Source organism: Eumetopias jubatus, unplaced genomic scaffold (assembly GCF_037043125.1).
Source record: "Eumetopias jubatus isolate StellerSeaLion01/CBP00866 unplaced genomic scaffold, mEumJub1_p1.0 scaffold_11, whole genome shotgun sequence".
In the NCBI taxonomy this organism is placed as follows: Eukaryota; Metazoa; Chordata; class Mammalia; order Carnivora; family Otariidae; genus Eumetopias; species Eumetopias jubatus.
Window position 1 is genome coordinate 38,267,038 of NW_028274817.1, and position 12,086 is coordinate 38,279,123.

General features: G+C 35.4%; 1 protein-coding gene across 1 annotated transcript in view; it reads right to left on the reverse strand.

Moving 5' to 3' along the window:
- Positions 1-12,086, reverse strand: part of ATG4A (autophagy related 4A cysteine peptidase) — a 56,435-nt gene that overhangs the window by 41,108 nt on the left and 3,241 nt on the right. The window lies entirely within an intron of this gene.

Genomic DNA, 12,086 nt, shown 5'->3' on the forward strand with positions numbered 1-12,086 from the left:
AGTGCGCAAGCACGGGGTGACAGGCACAGGAAGAGGGAGAGACTCTTACGCAGGCTCTGTGCTCAGCACAGAGCCCAATGAGGGGCTCGATCTCGCAACCCTGAGATCATGACCTGAGCCAAAATCAAGAGTCAGATGCTTAACCAACTGAGCCACCCAGGTGCCCTGAAAGAATGAACTTTAAATTCATTCTTTAAGTTAAGAATTCTTAGCTTACAGAATTAACTATTCTTTTTAAAAAATAATTTCTGAAGCCAATTTTTCGTAAACTCTTCCAAAAAACTGAAAAGGAGGGAACACTTCCAAACTCATTTTGTGAGGCCGCCCTACCCTGATACCAAAACTAGAAAAGGACACTAGATGGAATGAAAATTGCAGGCCAATTTCCCTGGTGAATATAGATGCAAAAATCTTCAAAAATATGAGCAAACCAAATTCAATAACATATTTTTAAAAATCATATACCACAACCAAGTAGGATTTCTCCCTGGGATGGAAGGGATGAGCCAACGTATGCAAATCAATCAATGTGATACACCACATTAATATAATGGGGGGGACATCACATGATAATCTCAATAGATTCAGATTAGGCAATTGACAAAATTCAACACCTTTTCATGTTGAAAGTTGAGTATTCTAAATTCAACAAACTAAGAATAAAAGGAAAACTACCTGAAAATAATAATGGTCATGTATAAAAAGTCCACAGATAACATCATACTCAATGGTGAAAAACTGAAAGCTTTCCTTTAAGATCAGGAATGAGACAAGGATACCCAGTGTCACCATTTCTATTCAATCTAGTACTAGAAGTCCTAGCCAGAGCAATTAGGCAAAATAAATAACATTTAAATCAAAAAGAAAGAAATAAAATTAGCTTTGTTTGTACATGACATAACCTTATAAGTAAAAACCCTAAAGACTCCACAAAAATTGTTAGAGTAAGTGAATTTAGCATGTACTCTAAATATTGTTTATAGGATACAAAATCAACATACAAAAAATCAGTCATATTTCCATATAATAGCAATGAGCTATCTGAAAAAAAATATTTAGGAAATGATTCCATTAAAATAGAATGAAAAATAATAAAAACGTTACAAGTAAACTTAACCAAGGAGGTGACCAACTTGTATACTGTAAATTATAGAAAGCATTACTGAAAGGAATTTAAAGGCACAAATAAATTGCAAGACATCCCATGTTTGTGGATTGGAAGACAATACTGTGCAAACATCCACATTATCCAAATCAATCTACACACTGGTTATCCCTATCAAAATCCTCATGCCATTTTTACAGAAACAGAAAAAACTATCCTAAAATTCATATGAAACCACAAAGGACCTCAAATAGCCAAAAGAATTCTGAGAAAGAAAAACAATGCTAGAGGCCACATATTTCCTAATTTCAAAATATATTACAAGGTTATAGCAATCAAAACAGTATGGCACTGGCATAAAGACAGACACATAGACCAACGGAATAGAACACAGTGGCCAGAAATAAACTCACACATATATAGTCAAATGATCTTTGACAAGGGTGCCAGGAGTACACAATGAAGAAGGGATATCTCTTCAACAAACAGTGTTGGGAAAATGACATCCACATGCAAAAGAAAAATTGGGCCCTTATCTTACACCATACACAAAAATCAGCTCAAAATTACAGACTTCAACATAAGCTCTAAACTATAAAATGCCTTGAAGAAAACAGGGCAAAAGCTTTTTGACATTGGTCTTGGCAATAACTTCTTAAATATGACACTAAAAGCACAGGCAACCAAAGCATAAACAGAAAGGTGGGACTACATCAAACTAAAAAGCTTCTGTTCAGCAAAGGAAACAATCAATAGAATGAAAAGACAACCTACAGAATAGGAGAATATATTTTTAAACCATGTATCCGATCAGCGTTTAATATACAAAATATGTAAGGAACCCCTACAACTCAATAGCAAAAAAAATAAATAAATAAAATAAAAACCAAAATAACTACTTAAAACTGAGCAAAGAATTTGGATAGACATTCTTCCAAAGAAGACACACAAATAGCCAACAGGTATATGAAAAGATGCTCAACATCGCTAATTGTCAGGGAAATGCAAATCAAAACCACAACCAGGTATCACCCTCACACTTATTAGGATGGCCATTATTTAAAAAAAAAAAAAAAAGAAGAAGAAATAACAAATGTTGGTGAGCATGTGGAGAAACCGGAAGCCTTGTGCACTGTTGGTGGGAATGAACAAATGGAAGAGCTGCTATATAAAACACTGTGGCAGTTCCTCAAAAAATTAACAAGGGAACTACCATATGATCCAGCAATCCCATTTTGGGGTATTTATTCAGAAGAACTAAGATCAGGATCTGGAAAAGGTATTTGCACTGCCATGTTCATTGCAGCATTATCTACAATAGCCAAGAGGTAGAAATAACCTAAATGTATATCAATAGATAAATGGATAAAGAAAATGTGGTATATACATACAGTAGAATATTAGTCTGCCATATAAATAGAAATCCTGTCACATGCTACAACATGGATGAACCTTGAGGACATTATGCTAAGTGAAATGAGCTAGTCACAGAACATCAGATACTGCCTCATTCTGCTTACATGAGGTATCTGAAGTATTCAAACTCAAAGAAACAGAACTTAGAACAACAGAGGTTGCCAGAGGCTTGCCAGAGAGAGAATTGGGGAGTTGCTGTTCAATGGGTATAGAGTTTCAGCCATGCCAGATGAGAAAGTTCTAGAAATCTGCCGTACAACATCATGCCTAGAGTTAACAATACTGTAATGTAGAATTAAAAATTTGTTGAGAGTGGATCTAATATTATGTATTATTTACTGCAAGAAAAAACATGTGACATGAAGCTAAACCACTGCTGAGCGGGAAATTCGTAGCACTAAATATGTACCTTAGAAAGGAGAAAAGTCTCAAATTAAAAAAATCTAACTTTCCACCTTAAAAAACTACAAAAAGAAGAGCAAAATAAACCCAAAGAAAGCAAAAGGAAGGAAATAATAGGTAGAGCAGAAGTCAATGAGATTGAAAAATAAAAATCAATGAAATAAACAGCTGATTCTTTGAAAAGGTCAATAAAATCAATAAACCTCTAGCAAGAGTGACAAACTGAAAAAAGAGAGAAGACACAAATTAATATCAGAATGAGATAGGGAATATCACTAGAGACTCTGCAAACTCCCAAAAGATAACAAGGGAATACTACAAACAAATGTACACATATAAATTTTACAATTTAGATAGATTGGACCACTTCCTTGAAAACCGTAAACACATACTCACCCAGTATGAAACAGATAATATGAGTAGCCCTATGACTATTACAGAAATTGAATCTGCACTTTTAAAACTCCAAAAAAAGAAATCTCTGGGCCCAGATGGTCACACTGGAGAACTCTTCCAACCACTTGACAGAGAATTAATACTGATATTACACAATCTCTTCCAGAAAATAGAAGAGTGAATACTTCCCAACTATTATAAGGCCAATATTTCATTGATACTAAGATCAGACAAAGATAGTACAAAAAATTAAATAACAAGCAATATCATTCATGAGTACAGACACACAAATCCTTAACAAAACATTAGCAAATAGAATTCTGTAATATATAAACAAATTTATACACTACATGACCAAATGGGTTTATTCCAGGGATGCATGGCTAGTTCAGTATCTGGAAATCAATCAGTGTAATCTACCATATTATGACAAAATGAGACAACTAATAATGCTCATATCAACTGATACAGAAGAGCTATTTAACAAAATTCAACACTCATTTGTGATTTTAAAAAATGCTTAGAACATTGGAAATTGAAAGGAAATTGCCTCAGCTTTTTTTTTTAAGATTTGTTTACAGATCTGTACTTCTGAAACAAATAACACAACATATTTTAAGAAAAAAGAAAAAGAAGAAAAAGAATAAGATAACAGGAGAGGAAGAAAAGGGGAGTATGTCAGAGGGGGAGACGAACCATGAGAGATGATGGACTCTGAAAAACAAACTGAGGGTTCTAGAGGGGAGTGTGGTAGGGGGATGGGTTAGCCTGGTGATGGGTATTGAGGAGGGCACATTCTGCATGGAGCACTGGGTGTTATGAACAAACAATGAATCATGGAACACTGCACCAAAAACTAATGATGTAATATATGGTGATTAACATAACAATTAAAAAAAAGAAATCTGGGAAAAAAAAAGATTTGTTTATTTGAGAATGAGAGAGGGTGGAGGAGGGGCAGAGGGAGAGAATATCAAGCTGACTCCCCAATGAGCATGGAGCCCGACATGGGGCTTGATTCCAGAATCCGTAAGATCATGACTTGACCTGAGCCGAAATCATGAGTTGGACACTTAACCCACTGAGCCACCCATGCACCATTTACCTCAACTTTCAAACGAATATCTACAAAAGGAAGGGGGGGAAATCGGAGGGGGAGATGAACCATGAGAGACTATGGACTCTGAAAACAAACTGAGGGTTCTAGAGGGGAGGGGGGGTGGGGGGATGAGTTGGCCTGGTGGTGGGTATTAAGGAGGGCACGTACTGCATGGAGCACTGGGTGTTATGTGCAAACAATGAATCATGGAACACTACATCAAAAACTAATGATGTAGTGTATGGTGATTAACATAACATAATAATAAAATAAATAAATAAATAGAAAGAATATCTACAAAAAAAGAAAGAAAGAAAAACCTACAGCTAACATCATACTTAATGCTGAAAGACTGACTGCTTCTTTGCTAAGATTGGGAACAAGGCAAGGGTTCAGCTATCACCACTGCTATTCAACATACCAGAAGTCCTGGACAGAACAATAAGGGAAGAAAAAATAAATAAAAAGCATATCGAATAAGAAGGAAGAAATATCATTGTCCCTACTTGCAGATGACAAGATGGTCTACAAAGAAAATTGAAGAAATCAACCAAAACAAACAAACATAAAACAACCACCTAGAACTTAGCAAATTCAGCAACATTGCAGGGTGCAAGATCATCATACAAAAATCATCTGCATTACTATATACTAGCAATGGACACATGGAAACCAAAGTTCAAAATACAATACCATTGAGAGTCACTCAAATAAACGAAATAGTTATAATTCTCAAAACATATGTATAAGACTTGTATGCTGAAAACAACACAATGCCAAGAAAAGAAATAAAAGAAAATCTAAATAAATGGAGAGACAGTCCCCATTCACGGATTGAAAAACTCAACACAGTAAAGATATCTGCTCTCCCCAAACTGATATACAAGTCTAATATAATTCCTATCAACATCATAGCAATTTGTTTAAGATATAGGCAAGATTATTCTAAAACATATAGGAAAAGGAAAAGAAACAAGCAATATTTAAAAAATAATAAAGTAGGAGGAATCACTCTACCCAATTTTTAAACTTATTACAGAGTTATAGTAATTAAGACTCTGGGGTGTGGCAGAACGACAGACACATAGATAGACACATGAGTCAGGACAGAAAACCCAGAAATAGGCCTATACGAATTCAGCATACTCATTTTTTTTTTTTTTACCACAGTACAAAAGCAATTCAATGAAGCTGAAGCAATTGGGTATCTGCAGTTTAGAATATTAATCTCAACTCAAACCTCACATTATATACAAAAATTACATGAAAATGGATTGTGGACTTAAATGTTAAATGTAACTAGAAAACTTTTATAAAAAATCCAGGAGAAAATCTTTGAGATACAGGGCTTGATGAAGAGTTAGTACAACAAAAGCACAATCCAGAAAAGAAAAAACAAATCAGTGAATTGGACACCATCGCAATTAAGTTCTTGCTCTGTGAAAAATCCTATTAATAAGATAAAAAGACAAGCCATAGGCTGCTAGAGAATACTTGCAAATTACGTATATGACAAACAACTTGTATCTAGACTATACACACAACTCTCAAAACTTGACAGTTTAAAACACACACACACAAAAACCAAACCCAAACAATGCAATTAGAAAACGGGCGAAGTATACAAAGAAACATTTCTCTGAAGAAGATACGGGGGTGGCAAATAAACACATAAAAAAAATGTTGACTCTGCTTAGCCATTACAGAAATGCAAATAAAATCACAATAAGTTATTAATCACTGTGCACCTATCAGAATGGCTCAACTGAAAACAGTGACATTACCAGTACCAGCAAGGATGCAGAGAAGCTGGATCTCTCATACATTGCCAGTAGGGATATAAAATGGTAAAATTGTTTGTCAGTTTCTTTAAAAACTAAACATACACTTACCATAGGACCCAGCAATTGTCCTCCTGGGCATTTACATCAGAGAAACAAAAACTTAGGTCTACACAAAATCCTATACTCAAATGTTCATAACAGTTTTATTTGTAATAGCCCCAAACTGGAAATAACCAAAATGTCCCTCAATAGAAGGGGTGAACTTCATCCTAATTTTAGTATATCCAAGGCATGGAATACCCAGCAATAAAAAAGAAGAAACTATTGATACACTTATCAACTTGGATGGATCTGAAGTAAAAGTACGAAGCAAAAAAATGGAAAAGTCACACACTTTTTGATTCCATTTATATAAAATTCTCAAAACGACAAAATTATAGAGAAGGAGAACACATTAGTATTTATCTGGGGTAAGTGGTGGGTGCAACCATAAATGGGTAGCTTTCTAGTGATGGAATATTTCTGTATCTTGATTGCCACGATGGTTACACAAATCTACTCATGTGATAAAGTAACACAGAACTGTACACACACATCATTCCAACATCAATTTCCTGCTTTTCATATTGTATTATGATTACATAAAATCATATGATTGGGGCAAACTGGATGAAGAATATACAGAGTTTTTCTGTACTATTTCTACAATGGGTGAGTCTTTTATTATTGATTTTTAAAAAGTTAAAAAAAAAGAAACCACTTACAGAATAACTTAGAAACAAGAATGTGGAAGCTAAAACACAAGGAAAAGTAAATAAAATGTTTTATTATAATAGTTGGTTGTACTAAGGGATAGATTTTAAATGGAGAAGGTGTATATAGGCCAGTGACATATACCAAAGACATTTATCCATAACATCAAAACATGTGCTTAAAAAAATATTATAACCACAGATTAAAACATCTCCTGTTAAACCAGGCAACTGGCAATTGTGAAGGTTTTGCAGTAAGCCACATAAATGAATTACATCTTCAAACAATGAATTATGAATTGCAAAACGTCTTCAGGCCAGTTGTTCAAACTTTATCCAGTAAGTGGTAGGGATGGAGGAGTTTCATTCTGGGTAACCCAGGACGTATTCCTGAGACTGTTACACAGTTTACTGATTTGCATTCACCCTGTGTAAGGTGTCCTCAAGTTTGTTTCACTATAGAATATATTCATTTCCAGTTGTGCGATGAAAAGAGTATTTGCATTGAGTAAAATATTTAGCAATGATTAGAAAGGGGCACATGAGGGGAAATTGCCTCTCTCTGCACTGTCCAAAATTATAACCATTAGCCAAATGAAGCTGTTCAAATTTAAAATAATTAAAATTAAATGAAATTTAAAATTTAGTTCCTAGACACATTTCAAGCGCTCAATGGGACTAGTAGCTGTTGTGAAAATTAATAAAGGGAAACATCAGTAAAATGGAGTCAAGAGGCCAGAAGGGGGAACTCTCACACCTTACCACTTGTCAATTGCAGACCCCCAACAGGAAGAGACCTGTCTTGTATTCCCAACAGGAAGAAGCCTTCCTTTATTATCCCAGCAGGAGGAAGAAAGATTTTCTCCTTGGGTGGAAATGGCCCAGCCGATGAGAGACTGTCACAACTCAACCAGTAAAAAGCTACTACACTTCAAACTCCCAGTTTACTACAATGGGCTTTTTGCTTATAACAGGTCCTCCCAACTCCCCGCTTTCCTCTATAAAACCACATTCTTCTTTGTTCTCCAGACTTGCCTATGGTTTTGCTGTAGCTTGCACGTCCTGAATTGTGATTCTCTGCTATTCCTGAATAAACCCATTTTTGCCGTTAAAGTAACTGACAGTTTTATTTTATTTTTATTTTTTTATTTTTTTAAAGATTTTATTTATTTATTTGACAGAGAGAGAGAGAGAGAGAGCAGAGGTAGGCAGAGCAGCAGACAGAGGGAGGGGGAGAAGCAGGCTCCCTGCGGAGCAGGGAGCCCGATGCTGGGCTCGATCCTAGGACCCTGGGACCTGGGGATCATGACCTGAACCAAAGGCAGACGCTTAACTGAGCCACCCAGGCGCCCCAACAGTTTTATTTTTAAAGTTAACACTACCATACTAGACCAGCATAGATAATAGAACTTTTCCATCATCACAAAGAGTTCTATACAACAGCATTGCTCTAGAGCATGAAAAACATGTCATTTTCTTACTATCAGAGGTAGAGTTACAGCCTGAAAGAGCTGTAGGAATTAGTGTTGCCTTATCTGAGGTTTTCATTTATATATAATTTCATTTTCAGCAATATCGAGCACTATGTTGCAGTGGTTAAGTGCTAGGGTGTTAGGCACAGATTTCAACTTTAGCTCCAACTTTTACTAAATCGTGTGGCCTTAGGCATGTTAGATTGCTTCGATTCTCTGAACCTGCATTCTCATTTTTAAATAGGTGGGGACTGGAAGGATAATAGTACCTACCTCGTAGGATTGTTGTGAAGGATTAAATGAGATATAAGACCACTATCTGACACATGTGATTGATAAATGTTAGTTATTCTTAGTCCAGAAGATGAATCTGGCTTGTTCTAGGACCTAAAATCTAGGTGACCATGTAGAAAAGGCAACAGGAAACATTCAATCATATGAGCAACAAGGGAGTCAGTCCCTAAAAGGGGCCTCCTTTGACTCTTGATAGATAAACAGTCACCACCTTGTTCCTCCATAACTTGGGGCCAGAGACAAAAGAAACCTTCTCCCTTATAGATCTGTTTGTCTTTCAGCCTTCAAAAAGTCAAGGGTTACCTTACCCTTAGCCTCAGGGGACTCAGAATTGAAAGTTAACTGCCATATGGTAGCAAAAGAAAAAATAAAATAAATTTAAAAATTAAATAAAAATAAATAAAATAAAAGTACAAGACACCATCTACAAAAGAAGATAACCCAAACAAGTCACTCAGTAGGAGAGGTACTTAGAGTTGTTTTTCCAGCTGTTCTTAGCAATCAAATCCAATTCCTTGATGTATTATTAAGGTAAAATATTACTATATTCAATCCTGTGTGAATACCACACAACCAGCCTGCTGTATCTCTGTAATTAACAAGACATTTATTGAACACCTACTACATACAGGACACTTACTCTAGACCCACCACCAGCAAACTGCATCTGGCAGGCCAGATTAAGACCACTCATGTTTTTCATCTGAGAAACAAAGTAGGAATGATTTTTACATTTTTAAACTGTTGGACAAAATCAAACACTGAATGGCTCTGGAAATGAGCTTTCGCTGCAGACTTGATAATGTTTTTTAATTAATTCAATCTAAAACAACAAGGCAAAACAGCACTTCTTTGTGAAACTTACATTGAAGAAAAGTCATTTCAACAACTACCACTGTTTGAACCAAAAGTAAGGTCAACATGCTTTACACACTTCCCATAACAAGTCAAAACAACAAAATCACAATGATACACCACTTCACACCCACTAGAATGGCTATAATCAAAAAGACAGACATTAACAAGTGTTGGCAAAGGGATGGAGACATTGAAACCCTCATACATTGCTGGTGGGACTGTAAAACAGTGCAGCGGTTGTAGAAAACAGTTTGGCAGTTCTTCACAAGGTTAAAAAGAGCTGCCCTGTGGCCTAGCAATTCTACTCCTAGATATGTACCAAGAGAAATGAATACACATGTCTGCACAGAAACTTGCACATGAATGTTTATAGGAGCATTATTCATAACAACCAAAAGGTGGAAACCACCTAAATTCCCATCAACTGATGAACAGATAAAATATTGTATACCCATACAATGGAATATTATTCAGCTATAAAAAGGAACAAAGTACTGCTACATAGTAAAACTTGGATAAAGGTCAAAAACATGCTAAGTGAAAGAAGGCAGACACAAAAGACCACATATTGTGTCTGTTTGTATGAAAACCCAGAAAATGAAAATCCATAGAAACAGAAAATAGATTATTGGTTGCCTAAGGCTGGGAGTAGCAATGAGGAGTGACTGAAATGGGCACGAGGTTTCTTTCCGGCGTGATGGAAATCTTTTAAATAAGATTGTGTTGATGGTAACACAACTCTAAAATACATTAATAATAAACTGTACACTTTAAAAAATGTAAAACACCAAAAGCATGGTTCACAAAAGAAAAAATTATAAATTGGAACTCATCAAAATTCAAAACCTTTGCACTTCAAAAGACACCATTAAGAAAATGAAAAGGCAAGCAACAGGCTAGTAGTAATACCCACGTATCATATATCTGGCAAGGACTTGTATCTAGAAGGTATAAACAATTCTTACAATTCAACAATGAAAAGACAATAAAGATAATAACTCAATTCAAAAATGGGGAAAATATGAGAACAGACACTTCATCCAAGAAGATACACAACTGGCTAATAAGCACACAAGACGATGCTCACCATCACTAGTCATTAAGGAAATACAAATTATAACCACAATGAGTTATCATTTCACACCCATTTAGAATGGCTATGGTAAAAAGACAGACAATAACAAATGTTGGCAAGGATTTGGAGAAACAGAAACCCTCCTACATTGCTGGCCGAAAAGCAAATAGTGCTGCCATCAAGGAAACCAGTTTTGCAGTTCCTCGAAAAGTTAAACATAAATTTGCCCTATGTCCCAGTAATCCCACCCTTAGGTATCTACCAATAAGAAATGAACACATAGGTCCACGGGCCGACTTGTACACAAATGTTCTTAGCAGCTAACATTAGTAGTAATAGCCAACAATTGGAAACAACCTATGAACTACTGAGTAGACAGAAAAAGTGTGTTATAGCCATAAAATAGAATACTATTTGGAAATAAAAATTAATGAGGTACTGATACATGCTACAATATGGATGAACCTTAAAAATATCATGCTAAGTGAAAGAAGCCAGGCACAAAAGACCACATATTGTAAGATTTTATTTAGATGAAATGTCAAGAATAGGCAAATTTATAGAGACAGAAGGTAGATTAGTCATTACCTGGGGCTGGGAGTGGGAACAAGTTTTAACTATAAATGAGCACGAAGGATCTTATTGGGGGAGTGATCTAAGACTGATTATGGTGATGGTTGCACCACTCAGTAAAGTTACTAAAAATCATTTAATTATACATTTGAACTGAGTGAATTTTATGGTACATAAAATACATTTCAATAAAGCTGTTAAAAATAAGAAAAGAACAGTAGGGGAAACTGGGTGAAGGGTACACAGGAATTTTGTACTACCTTTGCAATTTTTCTATAAAGCTAAAGCTATTCGGAAATTTTAAAAATCAAATAAAAATTAACAAGAATATGCTTGTGGGTTGATATCAGTATTTGGCAGTACCTATCATTGTGAAAAGACATTTACAAAGATGAAATAAGAAAATCTCATTACAGATCAGCATTAACGGATGAACACTTGACATGATTTTTAAGATGGGGAACTCTGTGAGCCCCAATTAAATAAAATGTTATCCCCCCAAAAGAATTCCATTATTTCTACTAGTAGTCCTGTATAACAACAAAAAAAAAGTACTCAACTATTGTTTTATTTTGGATTTCATCAATAAACATTTGTTGAAATTTGTTTTCTCTCTTGTTATATAAGTGCCTACAAATTATCCGCAATTTTGCCTTTTGGCCTGCAACGCCTGAACTATTTACTATCTGGCGCTTCACAGAAAGTTTGCCAAGCCCTGCTCTACACCATAACAGGATAAATATAAACATAATCAGTCTCTTTCTTGAGTGTATTCTTATCATTACCTAGTTTTGGCATAAAGCCCTCCTGGATATGTCCTATAAAGGATAAGCCTTGCATCTCTTTGGGATTTCCATAAA